The 18,358-nt window shown below is 42.3% G+C and overlaps 8 non-coding genes across 8 annotated transcripts; 2 read left to right on the plus strand and 6 right to left on the minus strand.

Moving 5' to 3' along the window:
- Positions 1 to 9,381: 9,381 nt before the first annotated feature.
- trnae-uuc (transfer RNA glutamic acid (anticodon UUC)) lies at positions 9,382 to 9,453 on the minus strand. Its single transcript has one exon. It is a non-coding gene; the product is annotated as a tRNA-Glu (tRNA).
- A 414-nt stretch (positions 9,454 to 9,867) lies between these two features.
- On the plus strand, positions 9,868 to 9,939 carry trnae-cuc (transfer RNA glutamic acid (anticodon CUC)). The gene has a single exon. It is a non-coding gene; the product is annotated as a tRNA-Glu (tRNA).
- A 105-nt stretch (positions 9,940 to 10,044) lies between these two features.
- On the minus strand, positions 10,045 to 10,132 carry trnay-gua (transfer RNA tyrosine (anticodon GUA)). Its single transcript is given in 2 exon segments — positions 10,045 to 10,080; positions 10,096 to 10,132. It is a non-coding gene; the product is annotated as a tRNA-Tyr (tRNA).
- Positions 10,133 to 11,180: 1,048 nt separating this feature from the next.
- Positions 11,181 to 11,253, minus strand: trnar-acg (transfer RNA arginine (anticodon ACG)). Its single transcript has one exon. It is a non-coding gene; the product is annotated as a tRNA-Arg (tRNA).
- Positions 11,254 to 11,314: 61 nt separating this feature from the next.
- On the plus strand, positions 11,315 to 11,386 carry trnae-cuc (transfer RNA glutamic acid (anticodon CUC)). Its single transcript has one exon. It is a non-coding gene; the product is annotated as a tRNA-Glu (tRNA).
- A 105-nt stretch (positions 11,387 to 11,491) lies between these two features.
- On the minus strand, positions 11,492 to 11,579 carry trnay-gua (transfer RNA tyrosine (anticodon GUA)). Its single transcript is given in 2 exon segments — positions 11,492 to 11,527; positions 11,543 to 11,579. It is a non-coding gene; the product is annotated as a tRNA-Tyr (tRNA).
- Positions 11,580 to 12,575: 996 nt separating this feature from the next.
- trnae-uuc (transfer RNA glutamic acid (anticodon UUC)) lies at positions 12,576 to 12,647 on the minus strand. Its single transcript has one exon. It is a non-coding gene; the product is annotated as a tRNA-Glu (tRNA).
- Positions 12,648 to 15,433: 2,786 nt separating this feature from the next.
- Positions 15,434 to 15,506, minus strand: trnar-acg (transfer RNA arginine (anticodon ACG)). Its single transcript has one exon. It is a non-coding gene; the product is annotated as a tRNA-Arg (tRNA).
- Between the last annotated feature and the right edge of the window lie 2,852 nt (positions 15,507 to 18,358).

Raw genomic sequence — 18,358 nt, forward strand, 5'->3', positions numbered from 1 at the left:
GGCCGATGAGTGTGGTGTCATCTGCAAACTACAGGAGCTTGACAGAGGGGTCCTTAGATGTGCAATCATTAGTGTACAGGGAGAAGAGAAATGGGGAGAGAACGCACCCCTGGGGAGCTCCGGTGCTGATTGTATGGGTGCTGGATGTGTATTTTCCCAGCCTCACTAGCTGCTGCCTGTCTGTCAGGAAGCTGTTGATCCACTGACAGACGGAGGTGGGCACGGAGAGCTGAGTTAGTTTGGGCAGGAGGAGGTTTGGCATGATCGTGTTAAAAGCCGAGCTGAAGTCCACAAACAGGATCCTCACATAGGTTCCCGGTCTGTCTAGGTGTTGCAGAACATAATGCAGTCCAATGTTTACTGCGTCGTCCACAGACCTGTTTGCTCTGTAGGCAAACTGAAGAGGATCCAGCAAGGGTCCAGTGATGTCCTTCAGGTGGGCCAGCACCAGTTTTTCAAATGACTTCATGACTACGGATGTTAAAGCCACAGGCCTGTAGTCATTTAGTCCTGTAATTTTGGGTTTCTTTGGGATGGGGATGATGGTGGAGCGTTTGAAGCATGAAGGGACTTCGCACAGCTCCAGCGATCTGTTGAAGATCTGTGTGAAGATGGGGGCCAGCTGGTCAGCACACGATTTCAGACAGGCTGGTGTAACACAATCTGGGCCTGGTGCTTTTTTCCTTTTCTGCTTCCGGAAGACCTGGCGCACCGCATCCTCGCTGATCTGTATTGCAGGTGTGGGGGAGAGGGGGGATGCAGGAGGTGTGAATGGTGAGAGTGCTTGATTGGAGAGGTGTTCAGGATGGGTTGCAGGAGCTGAAAATGGTGTGAACGGTTGTGTGGAGAGGCATTCAGGGTTGGTTGCAGGAGTTGTTATTGGTGTGAACGATTGTGTGGAGAGGCGTTCAGGGCAGGTGATGGGTGTTCTTTCAAACCTGCAGTAAAACTCGTTCAGATCGTCTGCCAGTCGTTGATTTTCCACAGTGCTAGGGGGTGGTGTCTTGTAATTGGTGATCTTCTTTAGACTTTTCCACACTGTTGCTGAGTCGTTCGAAGTGAACTGAGTCCAATTTGGCAAAACAAGAATTATCCAAAAGTACGGTTTTCTGAATTATATAGTGTTGTATGCATTCAAGGGATCTGTTTTTTTTACTCAGCCCGGTAGTTTAGTTTATTTGGGCAGATTCCTGTGATTGCTGGATTGATACCTCGAACTGGTAATTAAGCTCTTTTCCAGGTGAAAATACTTGTGTCATCCATTTGAAAACACACACGGCAACCGTTATCTAGAGGAAAAACTGCCTATTGTCAATGTCAATGTCAATGTCACCTTTATTTATATAGCGCTTTAAACAAAATACAATGCGTCAAAGCAACTGAACAACATTCATTAGGAAAACAGTGTCAATAATGCAAAAATGATAGTTAAAGGCAGTTCATCATTGGATTCAGTTATATCATCTCTGTTCAGTTAAACAGTGTCTGTGCATTTATTTGCAATTAAGTCAACGATATCGCTGTAGATGAAGTGTCCCCAACTAAGCAAGCCAGAGGCGACAGCGGCAAGGAACCAAAACTCCATCGGTGACAGAATGGAGAATATGCGATGCTTGATAGGGAGCCAGTGCAGTGTTGACAGGACCGGGCTAATATGGTCATACTCCTGGTTCTAGTAAGAACTCTTGCTGCTGCATTTTGGACTAGCTGTAGTTTGTTTACTAAGCGTGCAGAACAACCACCCAATAAAGCATTACAATAATCTAACCTTGAGGTCATAAATGCATGGATTAACATTTCTGCATTTGACATTGAGAGCATAGGCCGTAATTTAGATATATTTTTGAGATTGAAAAATGCAGTTTTACAAATGCTAGAAATGTGGCTTTCTAAGGAAAGATTGCGATCAAGTAGCACACCTAGGTTCCTAACTGATGACGAAGAATTGACAGAGCAACCATCAAGTCTTAGACAGTGTTCTAGGTTATTGCAAGCAGAGTTTTTAGGTCCTATAATTAACACCACCTGTTTTTTCAGAATTTAGCAGTAAGAAATTACTCGTCATCCAGTTTTTTATATCGACTATGCAATCCATTAGTTTTTCAAATTGGTGTGTTTCATCGGGCTGCGAAGAAATATAGAGCTGAGTATCATCAGCATAACAGTGAAAGCTAACACCATGTTTCCTGATGATATCTCCCAAGGGTAACATATAAAGCGTGAAGAGTAGCGGCCCTAGTACTGAGCCTTGAGGTACTCCATACTGCACTTGTGATCGATAGGATACATCTTCATTCACTGCTACGAACTGATGGCGGTCATATAAGTACGATTTAAACCATGCTAATGCACTTCCACTGATGCCAACAAAGTATTCAAGTCTATGCAAAAGAATGTTGTGGTCAATTGTGTCAAACGCAGCACTAAGATCCAATAAAACTAATAGAGAGATACACCCACAATCAGATGATAAGAGCAGATCATTTGTAACTCTAAGAAGAGCAGTCTCAGTACTATGATACGATCTAAATCCTGACTGGAAATCCTCACATATACCATTTTTCTCTAAGAAGGAATATAATTGTGTGGATACCACCTTTTCTAGTATCTTGGACAGAAAAGGGAGATTCGAGATTGGTCTATAATTAACTAGTTCTTTGGGGTCAAGTTGTGGTTTTTTGATGAGAGGCTTAATAACAGCCAGTTTGAAGGTTTTGGGGACATGTCCTAATGACAATGAGGAATTAATAATAGTCAGAAGAGGATCTATGACTTCTGGAAGCACCTCTTTCAGGAGCTTAGATGGTATAGGGTCTAACATACATGTTGTTGGTTTAGATGATTTAACAAGTTTATACAATTCTTCCTCTCCTATAGTAGAGAATGAGTGGAACTTTTCCTCAGGGGGTCTATAGTGCACTGTCTGATGTGATACTGTAGCTGACGGCTGAATGGTTGCAATTTTATCTCTAATAGTATCGATTTTAGAAGTAAAGTAGTTCATAAAGTCATTACTGCTGTGGTGTTGGGAAATGTCAACACTTGTTGAGGCTTTATTTTTCGTTAATTTAGCCACTGTATTGAATAAATGTTTGTTTTCTTCTAAAAGAGAAGAAAAGTAATCGGATCTAGCAGTTTTAATGCTTTTCTGTAGGATATGTTACTTTCCCGCCAAGCAATACGAAATACCTCTAGTTTTGTTTTCCTCCAGCTGCGCTCCATTTTTCGGGCTGCTCTCTTTAGGGTGCGAGTATGCTCATTATACCATGGTGTCAAACTGTTTTCCTTAACCTTCCTTAAGCGTAAAGGAGCAACTTTATTTAAAGTGCTAGAAAAGAGAGAGTCCATAGTTTCTGTTACATCATCAAGTTGTTCTGAGGTTTTGGATATGCTAAGGAATTTGGTTACATCAGGAAGATAACTTAAAAAGCAGTCTTTTGTGTTAGAAGTGATGGTTCTTCCATACTTGTAACAAGAAGTAGAATTTACAATTTTGGCTATATGAATTTTGCAAAGAACTAAATAATGATCTGAAATATCATCACTTGGCTGAATAATTTCAACACCATCAACATCAATTCCATGTGACAGTATTAAATCTAGAGTATGATTTCGACAATGAGTAGGTCCTGAAACGTGTTGTCTAACACCAATAGAGTTCAGAATGTCTATAAATGCTGATCCCAATGCATCGTTTTCATTATCAACATGGATATTAAAATCACCAACTATTAAAACTTTATCTGCAGCCAGAACTAACTCGGATGTAAAATCACCAAACTCTTTAATAAAGTCTGTATGGTGCCCTGGTGGCCTGTATACAGTAGCCAGTACAAACATAACAGGGGATTTATCATTAACATTTGTTTCTTTGGATAATGTTATATGAAGTACCATTACTTCAAACGAGTTATACTTGAAGCCTGCCCTCTGAGAAATCCTGAAAACGTTGTTTTAAATTGAAGCAACACCTCCACCTTTGCCTTTTAGACGTGGCTCATGTTTATAACCGTAATCTTGGGGGGTGGACTCATTTAAAATAATGTAATCATCAGGTTTTAGCCAGGTTTCTGTCAAACAGAGTACATCTATATTATGATCAGTGATCATATTATTTACAAAAAGTGTTTTCGTAGAAAGGGATCTGATATTCAATAAGCCAAGCTTTATCATTTGTTTATCCATATTGCTTCTGTTTTTTATTTGTTGAACCTCAATTAAATTGTTAATCTTAACTTGGTTTGGACGTTTTTTGTATTTTCTAGTTCGGGGAACAGACACAGTCTGTTTAGTGTGATATCTAGGTGAAAGAGTCTCTATGTGCTGAGAATTAACTGACCTCTGTGACGGGAGGCAGCTAGCAGACGGTCGGTTTAGCCAGTCTGTCTGCTTCCTGACCTGGGCCCCAGTTAGTCAAGTATAAACACTAAAACTATTTGCCATATTTCTAGAGAGAAGAGTGGCGCCACCCCAGGAGGGATGAAGACCATCTCTTTTAAACAGGTCAGGTCTGCCCCAAAAGCTCGTCCAATTGTCTATGAAACCTATGTTATTCTGTGGGCACCACTTAGACATCCAGCCATTGAGTGATGACAATCTGCTATGAATCTCATCACCACGGTAAGCAGGGAGGGGACCAGAGCATATTACAGTGTCTGACATTGTGCTTGCAAGTTCACACACCTCTTTAATGTTATTTTTAGTGATCTCCGACTGGCGAAGTCGAACATCATTAGCGCCGGCATGAATAACAATCTTACTGTATTTACGTTTAGCATTAGCCAGCACTTTTAAATTTGCCAAGATGTCAGGCGCTCTGGCTCCCGGTAAACATTTGACTATGGTGGCTGGTGTCTCTATATTGACGTTCCGTACAATAGAATCACCAATAACTAGAGCACTTTCATCAGGTTTCTCAGTGGGTGCATCACTGAGTGGGGAGAACCTGTTTAATGTTTTGATCATAACAGAAGAGCGGTGTTTTGACCCACGACTACGCTGCCTCACCGTCACCCAGTTGCCCTGCTGCTGGGGCTCTGTTTCCGGAACCGAACAATGTACAGGAATCCCTGAGCTAGACGCATCCAAAGCCATATCTAGAGCCCTAACATTCTTACTGTCCTCAATTAAAGTTTGGATGCGTGTCTCTAATTCTGAAATCTTCTCTGTCAGCCTAACTATTTCCCTGCATTTATCACATGTGAATCCCTCATCAGCGACAGAGATAGATAAACTGTACATGTGGCAAGAGGTGCAAGAAACAATGATAGGAGAAGCCATTACTCACCGTGCTTGATGAAAATTCTTACTGCGGTTGTTTGATGAACTTGTGAAAAACTGGAGCGAGGGAGGGGAGAAAAGAAAACAGCGATAGGTTCGAATGAAAACGCTAATGACAAGCTAACGAGTGCTAACGCTTTGCAGGTGTATATATGTACGGATATAAAATAAAAGTGAACGATCAAAGTTAATCTGATAAGATTGATCGATAATATCAGAAATATGGTGTGAATTAAGTTATATTTTAATATAAGTTAATATTTTATTGTCACTCTGTCAAGATACAAGAATGACATTGTGAGGGTAACAATGAAATTGAGACCAATTTGTAATCGGCAAAGTTGCTGATTATTCGCTCCTTATGTTTTACTCAGTTTACAACTTATTCTAAATGTCCAGGTGGAAATTAGTGATGGATTGGGGATGTTGGGCCCACCATCCCCCCCCTGGTGGTCTAGTGGTTAGGATTCGGCGCTCTCACCCCCGCGGCCCGGGTTCGATTCCCGGTCAGTGAAAGCTCTTTTGGCTTCCAATTGTGGACTGCGAATTCAAGCTCTGCTAACAGCTGCGAGAAAGCCAGCTCCAAACCAAAAAAAATGGTGAGCACTTGAAAAAAATACCTCCTTCGAGCCGGCGACCTAAGGATCGCCAACACTCCAACCTACAGTCCTCCACTCTACCAGCTGAGCTATCGAAGGGGCAAAGTGTTAGACAGAACCTCGACATCTGGTGCAGGAAGATGTGCTGGATTTTTGAGGAGGGAAGCAAAAAGGAGCATGCGTTCCCATACCGTAGTCGAACCCAGGCCGCCTGGGTGAAAACCAGGAATCCTAACCGCTAGACCATATGGGATTTGGACACCTTAAGCTGGCCATTGGCGCACTTTCCATACATGTGGTCAGTGTGGGCGCAGGATCTTGTAGTGGCCTGTTGCTTTAGGTCTGCGACTGTAACAATGTGATAATAATTTGGCAAAACAAGAATTATCCAAAAGGACGGCTTTCTGAATTATATAGTGTTGTACTAGTTAATTATAGACCAATCTCGAATCTCCCTTTTCTGTCCAAGATACTAGAAAAGGTGGTATCCACACAATTATATTCCTTCTTAGAGAAAAATGGTATATGTGAGGATTTCCAGTCAGGATTTAGACCGTATCATAGTACTGAGACTGCTCTCCTTAGAGTTACAAATGATCTGCTCTTATCATCTGATCGTGGGTGTATCTCTCTATTAGTTTTATTGGATCTTAGTGCTGCGTTTGACACAATTGACCACAACATTCTTTTGCATAGACTTGAACACTTTGTTGGCATCGGTGGAAGTGCATTAGCGTGGTTTAAATCGTACTTATATGACCGCCATCAGTTCGTAGCAGTGAATGAAGATGTATCCTATCGATAACAAGTGCAGTACGGAGTACCTCAAGGCTCAGTACTAGGGCCGCTACTCTTCACGCTTTATATGTTACCCTTGGGAGATATCATCAGGAAACATGGTGTTAGCTTTCACTGTTATGCTGATGATACTCAGCTCTATATTTCTTCGCAGCCCGGTGAAACACACCAAATTGATAAACTAATGGATTGCATAGTCGATATAAAAAACTGGATGACGAGTAATTTCTTACTGCTAAATTCTGAAAAAAACAGAGGTGTCAATTATAGGACCTAAAAACTCTGCTTGTAATAACCTAGAACACTGTCTAAGACTTGATGGTTGCTCTGTCAATTCTTCGACATCAGTTAGGAACCTAGGTATGCTATTTGATCGCAATCTTTTCTTAGAAAGCCAAGTTTCTAGCATTTGTAAAACTGCATTTTTCCATCTCAAAAATATATCTAAATTACGGCCTATGCTCTCAATGTCAAATGCAGAAATGTTAATCCATGCATTTATGACCTCAAGGTTAGATTATTGTAATGCTTTATTGGGTGGTTGTTCTGCACGCTTAGTAAACAAACTACAGCTAGTCCAAAATGCAGCAGCAAGAGTTCTTACTAGAACCAGGAAGTATGACCATATTAGCCCGGTCCTGTCAACACTGCACTGGCTCCCTATCAAGCATTGCATAGATTTTAAAATATTGCTTATTACTTATAAAGCCCTGAATGGTTAAGCACCTCAGTATTTGAATGAGCTCCTTTTACATTATAATTCTCTACGTCCGCTACGTTCTCAAAACTCAGGCAATTTGATAATACCTAGAATATCAAAATCAACTGCAGACGGCAGATCCTTTTCCTATTTGGCGCCCAAACTCTGGAATAACCTACCTAACATTGTTCGGGAGGCAGACACACTCTTGCAGTTTAAATCTAGATTAAAGACCCATCTCTTTATCCTGGCATACACATAACATACTAATATGCTTTTATTATCCAAATCCGTTAAAGGATTTTTAGGCTGCATTAATTAGGTAAACTGGAACCGGAAACACTTCCCATAAAACCCTATGTACTTGCTACATCATTAGAAGAATGGCATCTACGCTAATATTTGTCTGTTTCTCTCTTGCTCCGAGGTCCCCGTGGCCACCAGATCCAGTCTGTGTCCAGATCAGACGGTCACTGCAGTCACCCGGATCCAGTACGTATCCAGACCAGATGCTGGATCAGCACCTAGAAAGGACCTCTACATCCCTGAAAGACAGTGGAGACCAGGACAACTAGAGCCCCAGATACAGATCCCCTGTAAAGACCTTGTCTCAGAGGAGCACCAGGACAAGACCACAGGAAACAGATGATTCTTCTGCACAATCTGACTTTGCTGCAGCCTGGAATTGAACTACTGGTTTCGTCTGGTCAGAGGAGAACTGGCCCCCCAACTGAGCCTGGTTTCTCCCAAGGTTTTTTTCTCCATTCTGTCACCGATGGAGTTTCGGTTCCTTGCCGCTGTCGCCTCTGGCTTGCTTAGTTGGGGACACTTCATCTACAGCGATATCGTTGACTTGATTGCAAATAAATGCACAGACACTATTTAACTGAACAGAGATGACATAACTGAATCCAATGATGAACTGCCTTTTACTATCATTTTTGCATTATTGAGACTGTTTTCCTAATGAATGTTGTTCAGTTGCTTTGACGCAATGTATTTTGTTTAAAGCCCTATATAAATAAAGGTGACATTGACATTGACATTGTATGCATTCAAGGGATCTGTTTTTTTTACTCACCCCGGGAGTTCAGTTTATTTGGGCAGATTCCTGTGATTGCTGAATTGATACCTTGAACTGGTAATTAAGCTCTTGTCCAGGTGAAAATACTTGTGTCATGCATCTGAAAACACACATTGCAACCGTTATCTAGATGAAAATCTGACTATCATCGGTCTGTCAAAGTACAAAATTGACATATTGTGAGGTTAATAATGAAAGTGAGACCAATTTTTAATCCGCAAAGTTGCTGATTATTCGCTCGTTCAGTTTAATGCAGATTACAATTTATTCTCAATGTCCAGGTGGCAATTAGTGATAAGGCTTCAAAATGGCAAGCCCGTGACATAAAAACAACATGGCATTACACCCTTCAAAGTAATGAAGCAGTTACAGAGTAGCGATGAAATTGTTCATTCGAAAATCAACTGGCTGCCAGCCTGCAGTTTATTTCCCCTTTAATCGCCGAGCTTGTCGGAGTGCTTGTGAGACGAATGAAAATACCGAAGCATGTCCGTGTCTTCCCTAGACATCGGAAAGGGTGTGCAGAATATGTCTTTTTTTGGAAAAAAAGAAGAATGCCTGAAGATTTGACTTTTCTTCTGGATTTTGGAGAAGAAAAAAAAAACACAACAACAAAATAAGCTGGAGAAAAACAAGCACAGAGCGAGCCAGCCAGGAGTCAAACCTAGAATCTTCTGATCCGTAGTCAGACACATTATCCATTGCGCCACTGGCCCACTGCTAGTAAAGACCCCTGATTGCTACAGAGTTGTTGGTTTTAGATGAGACAGTGGCAAGCTAAGGATTGCCAACACTCCAACCTACAGTCCTCCACTCTACCAGCTGAGCTATCGAAGGGGCAAAGTGTTAGACAGAACCTCGACGTCTGGTGCAGGAAGATGTGCTGGATTTTTGAGGAGGGAAGCAAAAAGCAGCATGCGTTCCCATACCAGGAGTCGAACCCGGGCCACCTGGGTGAAAACCAGGAATCCTAACCGCTAGACCATATGGGATTTGGACACCTTAAACTGGCCATTGGCGCAGTTTCCATACATGTGGTCAGTGTGGGCGCAGGAACTTGTAGTGGCCTGTTGCTTTAGGTCTGCGACTGTAACAATGTGATAATAATTTGGCAAAACAAGAATTATCCAAAAGGACGGTTTTCTGATTTATATAGTGTTGTATGCATTCAAGGGATCTGTTTTTTTACTCACCCCGGGGGTTCAGTTTTTTGGGGCAGATTCCAGTGAACCTAGAATCTTCTGATCTGTAGTCAGGCACGTTATCCATTGCGCCACTGGCCCACCAATAGTAAAGACTCCTGATTGCTACAGAGTTGTTGGTTTTAGATGAGACAGTGGCAAGCATTGCTGTCTGCTTATTCTCACCTTGTTTTCAGGAGGTAAGCCCACCAACCCACCAGCCCCTCCCTGGTTGTCTAGTGGTTAGGATTCGGCGCTCTCACCGCCGCGGCCTGGGTTCGATTCCCGGTCAGGGAAAGCTCTTTTGGCTTCCAATTGTGAACTTCGAATTCAAGCTCTGCTAACAGCTGCGAGAAAGCCAGCTCCAAACCAAAAAAATGGTGAGCACTTGAAAAAAAGACCTCCTTCGAGCCGGAGTCGAACCAGCGACCTAAGGATTGCCAACACTCCAACCTACAGTCCTCCGCTCTACCAGCTGAGCTATCGAAGGGGCAAAGTGTTAGACAGAACCTCGACATATCACGGTCTTGTAGCTCTACTGCTGGGCAAAAAGTCACTTCTGGTGCAGGAAGATGTGCTGGATTGTTGAGGAGGGAATCAAAAAGGAGCATGCGTTCCCATACCGGGAGTCAAACCTGGGCCGCCTGGGTGAAAACCAGGAATCCTAAGCGCTAGACCATATGGGATTTGGAAACCTTAAACTGGCCATTGGCTTCTGGCGCACTTTCCATACATGTGGTCAGTGTGGGCGCAGGATCTTGTAGTGGCCTGTTGCTTTAGGTCTGCGACTGTAACAATGTGATAATAATTTGGCAAAACAAGAATTATCCAAAAGGACGGTTTTCTGAATTATATAGTGTTGTATGCATTCAAGCGATCTGTTTTTTTTTACTCACCCCGGGAGTTCAGTTTATTTGGGCAGATTCCTGTGATTGCTGAACTGATACCTCGAACTTGTAATTAAGCTCTTTTCCAGGTGAAAATACTTGTGTCATCCATTTGAAAACACACACGGCAACAGTTATCTAGAGGAAAAACTACCTATTGTCACTCTGTCAAGATACAAAAATGACATTGTGTGGGTAATAATGAAAGTGAGACAAATTTTTAATCAGCAAAGTTGCTGATTATTCGCTCCTTCAGTTTAACTCAGTTTACAACTTATTCTAAATGTCCAGGTGACAATTAGTGATAAGGCTTCAAAATGGCAAGCCCATAACATCAAAACCACATGGCATTATACCCTTCAAAGTAATGAAGCAGTTACAGAGTAGCGTTGAAATTGATCATTCGAAAATCAACTGGCTGCCAGCCTGCAGTTTATTTCCCCTATAAACGCCGAGCTTGTCGGAGTGCTTGTGAGACAAATGGCAATACCGAAGCATGTCCGTGTCTTCCCTAGACATGGGAAAGGGTGTGCAGAATATGTCTTTTTTGGAAAAAAAGAAGAATGCCTGAAGATTTGCCTTTTCTTCTGGATTTTGGAGAAGAGAAAAAAACTCAACAACAAAATAAGCCGGAGAAAAACAAGCACAGAGCGAGCCAGCCAGGAGTCGAACCTAGAATCTTCTGATCCGTAGTCAGACGCGTTATCCATTGTGCCACTGGCCCACCAATAGTTGAGACCCCTGATTGCTACAGAGTTGTTGGTTTTAGATGTGAAAGTGGCCCCTCCCTGGTGGTCTAGTGTTTAGGATTCGGCGCTCTCACCGCCGCGGCCTGGGTTCGATTCCCGGTCAGGGAAAGCCCTTTTGGCTTCCAATTGTGGACTTCGAATTCAAGCTCTGCTAACAGCTGCGAGAAAGCCAGCTCCAAACCAAAAAAATGGTGAGCACTTGAAAAAAAGACCTCCTTCGAGCCGGAGTCGAACCAGCGACCTAAGGATTGCCAACACTCCAACCTACAGTCCTCTGCTCTACCAGCTGAGCTATCGAAGGGGCAAAGTGTTAGACAGAACCTCGACATATCACGGTCTTGTAGCTCTACTGCTGGGCAAAAAGTCACTTCTGGTGCAGGAAGATGTGCTGGATTGTTGAGGAGGGAATCAAAAAGGAGCAAGATACCTTGAACTGGTGATTAAGCTCTTGTTCAGGTGAAAATACTTGTGTCATGCATCTGAAAACACACATTGCAACCGTTATCTAGATGAAAATCTGACTATCATCGGTCTGTCAAAGTACAAAATTGACATATTGTGAGGTTAATAATGAAAGTGAGACCAATTTTTAATGTGCAAAGTTGCTGATTATTCGCTCGTTCAGTTTAATGCAGATTACAATTTATTCTCAATGTCCAGGTTGCAATTAGTGATAAGGCTTCAAAATGGCAAGCCCGTGACATCAAAACAACATGGCATTACACCCTTCAAAGTAATGAAGCAGTTACAGAGTAGCGATGAAATTGTTCATTCGAAAATCAACTGGCTGCCAGCCTGCAGTTTATTTCCCCTTTAATCGCCGAGCTTGTCGGAGTGCTTGTTAGACGAATGACAATACCGAAGCATGTCCGTGTCTTCCCTAGACATCGGAAAGGGTGTGCAGAATATGTCTTTTTTGGAAAAAAAGAAGAATGCCTGAAGATTTGCCTTTTCTTCTGGATTTTGGAGAAGAAAAAAAAAAAAAACAACAAAATAAGCTGGAGAAAAACAAGCACAGAGCGAGCCAGCCAGGAGTCAAACCTAGAATCTTCTGATCCGTAGTCAGACACATTATCCATTGCACCAATGGCCCAACGCTAGTAAAGACCTCTGATTGCTACAGAGTTGTTGGTTTTAGATGAGACAGTGGCAAGCTAAGGATTGCCAACACTCCAACCTACAGTCCTCCACTCTACCAGCTGAGCTATCGAAGGGGAAAAGTGTTAGACAGAACCTCGACGTCTGGTGCAGGAAGATGTGCTGGATTTTTGAGGAGGGAAGCAAAAAGGAGCATGCGTTCCCATACTGGGAGTCGAACCCAGGCCCCCTGGGTGAAAACCAGGAATCCTAACCACTAGACCATATGGGATTTGGACATCGTAAACTGGCCATTGGCGCACTTTCCATACATGTGGTCAGTGTGGGCGCAGGATCTTGTAGTGGCCTGTTGCTTTAGGTCTGCGACTGTAACAATGTGATAATCATTTGGCAAAACAAGAATTATCCAAAAGGACGATTTTCTGAATTATATAGTGTTGTATGCATTCAAGGGATCTGTTTTTTTTACTCAGCCTGGGAGTTCAGTTTTTTTGGGCAGATTCCTGTGATTGCTGAATTGATACCTCGAACTGGTAATTAAGCTCTTTTCCAGGTGAAAATACTTGTGTCATCCATTTGAAAACACACACGGCAACCGTTATCTAGAGGAAAATTTGCCTATTGTCACTCTGTCAAGGTACAAAAATGACATTGTGAGGGTAACAATGAAAGTGAGACCAATTTTTAATCGGCAAAGTTGCTGATTATTCGCTCATTCAGTTTAACTCAGTTTACAACTTATTCTAAATGTCCAGGTGGCAATTAGTGATGGATTGGGGATGTTGGGCCCACCACCCCCTTTTGGTGGTCTAGTGGTTAGGATTCGGCACTCTCACCGCCGCGGCCCGGGTTCGATTCCCGGTCAGGGAAAGCTCTTTTGGCTTCCAATTGTGGACTGCGAATTCAAGCTCTGCTAAAAGCTGCTAGAAAGCCAGCTCCAAACCAAAAAAATGGTGAGCACTTGAAAAAAAGACCTCCTTTGAGCCGGAGTCAAACCAGCAACCTAAGGATTGCCAACACTCCAACCTACAGTCCTCCGCTCTACCAGCTGAGCTTTCGAAGGGGCAAAGTGTTAGACAGAACCTCGACATATCACGGTCTTGTAGCTCTACTGCTGGCCAAAAAGTCACTTCTGGTGCAGGAAGATGTGCTGGATTTTTGAGGAGGGAATCAAAAAGGAGCATGCGTTCCCATACCGGGAGTCAAAACTGGGCCGCCTGGGTGAAAACCAGGAATCCTAAGCTTTAGACTATATGGAATTTGGAAACCTTAAACTGGACATTGGTTTCTGGCGCACTTTCCATACATGTGGTCAGTGTGGGCGCAGGATTTTGTAGTGGCCTGTTGCTTTAGGTCTGCGACTGTAACAATGTGATAATAATTTGGCAAAACAAGAATTATCCATAAGGACGGTTTTCTGAATTATATAGTGTTGTATGCATTCAAGGGATCTGTTTTTTTTACTCACCCCGGGAGTTAAGTTTATTTGGGCAGATTCCTGTGATTGCTGAATTGATACCCTGAACTGGTAATTAAGCTCTTGTCCAGGTGAAAATACTTGTGTCATGCATCTGGAAACACACATTGCAACCGTTATCTAGATGAAAATCTGACTATCATCGGTCTGTCAAAGTACAAAATTGACATATTGTGAGGTTAATAATGAAAGTGAGACCAATTTTTAATCTGCAAAGTTGCTGATTATTCGCTCGTTCAGTTTAATGCAGATTACAATTTATTCTCAATGTCCAGGTGGCAATTAGTGATAAGGCTTCAAAATGGCAAGCCCGTGACATCAAAACAACATGGCATTACACCCTTCAAAGTAATGAAGCAGTTACAGAGTAGCGATGAAATTGTTCATTCGAAAATCAACTGGCTGCCAGCCTGCAGTTTATTTCCCCTTTAATCGCCGAGCATGTCGGAGTGCTTGTGAGACGAATGACAATACCGAAGCATGTCCGTGTCTTCCCTAGATATCGGAAAGGGTGTGCAGAATATGTCTTTTTTGGAAAAAAAGAAGAATGCCTGAAGATTTGGCTTTTCTTCTGGATTTTGGAGAAGAAAAAAAAACACAGCAACAAAATAAGCTGGAGAAAAACAAGCACAGAGCGAGCCAGCCAGGAGTCGAACATAGAATCTTCTGATCCGTAGTCAGACACATTATCCATTGCGCCACTGGCCCACCGCTAGTAAAGACACCTGATTGCTACAGAGTTGTTGGTTTTAGATGAGACAGTGGCAAGCTAAGGATTGCCAACACTCCAACCTACAGTCCCTAGTGGCCTGTTGCTTTAGGTCTGCGACTGTAACAATGTGATAATAATTTGGCAAAACAAGAATTATCCAAAAGGACGGTTTTCTGAATTATATAGTGTTGTATGCATTCAAGGGATCTGTTTTTTTTACTCACCCCGGGAGTTCAGTTTATTTGGGCAGATTCCTGTGATTGCTGAATTGATACCTCAAACTGGTAATTATGCTCTTTTCCAGGTGAAAATACTTGTGTCATCCATTTGAAAACACACACGGCAACCGTTATCTAGAGGAAAAAACTGCCTATTGTCACTCTGTCAAGATACAAAAATGACATTGTGAGGGTAACAATGAAAGTGAGACCAATTTTTAATCGGCAAAGTTGCTGATTATTCGCTCCTTCATTTTAACTCAGTTTACAACTTATTCTAAATGTCCAGGTGGCAATTAGTGATAAGGCTTCAAAATGGCAAGCCAATGACATCAAAACCACATGGCATTATACCCTTCAAAGTAATGAAGCAGTTACAGAGTAGCAATGAAATTGTTCATTCGAAAATCAACTGGCTGCCAGCCTGCAGTTTATTTCCCCTTTAATCGCTGAGCTTGTCGGAGTGCTTGTGAGACGAATGGCAATACCGAAGCATGTCCGTGTCTTCCCTAGACATCGGAAAGGGTGTGCAGAATATGTCTTTTTTGGAAAGAAAGAAGAATGCCTGAAGATTTGCCTTTTCTTCTGGATTTTGGAGAAGAGAAAAAAAACACAACAATAAAATAAGCCGGAGAAAAACAAGCACAGAGCAAGCCAGCCAGGAGTTGAACCTAGAATCTTCTGATCCGTAATCAGACGCGTTATCCATTGCGCCACTGGCCCACCAATAGTAAAGACCCCTGACTGCTACAAAGTTGTTGGTTTTAGATGAGACAGTGGCAAGCATTGCTGTCTGCTTATTCTCACCTTGTTATCAGGAGGTAAGCCCACCAGCCCACCAGTCCACCAGCCCCTCCCTGGTGGTCTAGTGGTTAGGATTCGGCGCTCTCACCGCCGCGTCCCGGGTCCGATTCCTGGTCAGTGAAAGCTCTTTTGGCTTCCAATTGTGGACTGCGAATTCAAGCTCTGCTAACAGCTGCGAGAAAGCCAGCTCCAAAGAAAAAAAAAATGGTGAGCACTTGAAAAAAAGACCTCCTTCGAGCCGGCAACCTAAGGATTGCCAACACTCCAACCTACAGTCCTCCACTCTACCAGCTGAGCTATCGCAGGGGCAAAGTGTTAGACAGAACCTCGACATCTGGTGCAGGAAGATGTGCTGGATTTTTGAGGAGGGAAGCAAAAAGGAGCATGCTTTCCCATACAGGGGGTCGAACCGGGGCCGCCTGGGCAAAAACCAGGAATCACCGCTAGACCATATGGGATTTTGACACCTTAAACTGTTTTTTTTACTCACCCCGGGGGTTACATTTTTTTGGGCAGATTCCTGTGATTGCTGAATTGATACCTTGAACTGGTAATTAAGCAGTTTGTGTAATTCTCAGTTTGTGTTGCAAAGAGTGTACATATAGTGTCAAATAAAAGAAACGAAATAGTGTTGAGACTTGTAAACTTGTGTATATTTCCCTAAGGGATTTTCTAAGTATTCTAATCCATGTATTACTGGTTTATCAGTATTGAATATTAATACCTGTACTTATTCAAATTGAAATTACCTATTGGTTGTTGCTAATATATATCATCTGAATATTTATATCTGATATTTATACAATCCTATTAATATATAAATATAATTATATATTGTATTTTCCTTATTATTATTATTATTAATATATATATTTTTTTTTGTTTGTTAAATAAATTGTTTCTTTTGGATACGTGTTTCAGATTAGTTATTTAGGAAACCAATAACTCTCTTCAAAACTTGGTATCAGAGATGGGGGCTTAAATTATAGTCGAGAGACACTAATAAAAGGAACCTGGTGCTCCACCCATTAGAACTTAGGTCAGGACACACCTAGGAGGGCAGGGGGCGCTACATGAACATGCACCACTTTTGGTGAAATTAACCAAAATCCAACATTTTCTCTATGCATATTTCTACAGTATTATGGGACAAAACTTACAAAAATGGATACTTCGGAGCTTGCAGAGTACAGCTGATGAGACTTCAACCACGAAATCACTAAAATGTATCTGTCCACGGAACCATTAGGAAGGGTGTGCTGAATAAATGGCAAATGGGAGGTTTTTTAAAAAAAATGTCCATTTACAATTTATTCAGCGGCACCTCCGTAGTGCTCCCGTGGGCATAAATTTTTATGCAAATTCTACAGTATTATGTGACAAAACTTACATGAATGGACTCTACTGAGCGTGCTTTGTACAGTAGATGTGTTTCCATTAACAATATTGCACTCATTTGAAATAAATAAAGTTAAGTAGAGTTGCTATTTAATGAACAGTGAGACGCGCACCACCTGTGGTGCACATGTGTGCCAAAATTCAACGCTCGTTTTTATGCAAATTCTTTAGTATTATGGCATAAAACTTACATGAATGGATTCCTATGAGTCAATTACCTCACTAGAAGACAATGGTGCTGGTAAATCTGGTACAAAAACTTTAACTGCACTAGCCTTAGATACATCAGATGGTTTCACTGTCTGAGCACGAGCCATTGCTCGCGTCACCGCACAGGCAGTGAACACCTCTGGAAAATCTTTAAGACATTTGTCCGGCTCAACTGATGGCACAGCCACTGTTTTAACCACAGGGGACGGACATGACATCTCCGGCCACACACAACCCCCCGCCAAATTATTTCCGATAATCAGGTCAATATTTTCTACCGGTAGAGTCGGACGTACAGCTATAGTCACCTCTCCATTCACAAACCCCGACTGCAACTGAATTCTATGTAATGGCACTGGAAACGGTTGAAGCCCAATTCCTCGAATCAACACAAAACTCCCAATATCAGACAAAGAGGAGAAAGACAGGACCGACTGGCAAATGAAACTCTCTGAAGCCCCAGTGTCACGCAATATTTTAACTGGTACCCTATGAGCATCTCCCACCAGTGAAACAAACCCTTCGGTGATAAAAGGAGCGTAATCAGACACTGTGATTTTAGGTTCATCACACAACATGTTAGAATGTTCAGGATCAGTTTGAGTTCCATTTAACTTAACATTCCTCAACTGCGCAGCGGGAATCGATGAGGCACAGGCAACATCTTTGACATTGCTTACTTTACTCTTATTACGGGCACTCAAGACTGGACATTCCTTTTTCCAATGACCTAATTCTCAAAAGTAATGGCACTTACTGTCGGCATCACGTTCCCATGTTCTATTATGAGGCGCAGGATAAGACGTCCCAGGAAAACCTGCATTTACGCGGACAGGGCGATTTTCCTTGCGATTATCATAACGCGGAGAAAAATCCCGCATATGATTTCTATGCGTCAACACATATCCTTCAGCGAGGACAGCAGCCTCGGCAGCGGTCTTCACCTTATGTTCGTTTAAATATGTACTGTTCGGGCAAAATGTTCTTAAACTGTTCCAAAATAACTAAATCGCACAAATCATTAAACGAATCAATCCCTTCCGCTGTGCGCCAGCGATTAAAAAAACTACTAAGCTCTCTGGCCACATCAGCGTGAGTTTGTTTTTCCGACTTTCTCCAATTGCGAAAACGTTGTCTATAAGCCTCAGGAATCAATTCGTTAC

Source organism: Carassius carassius, chromosome 38, assembly GCF_963082965.1.
Source record: "Carassius carassius chromosome 38, fCarCar2.1, whole genome shotgun sequence".
NCBI classification, from domain to species: Eukaryota; Metazoa; Chordata; class Actinopteri; order Cypriniformes; family Cyprinidae; genus Carassius; species Carassius carassius.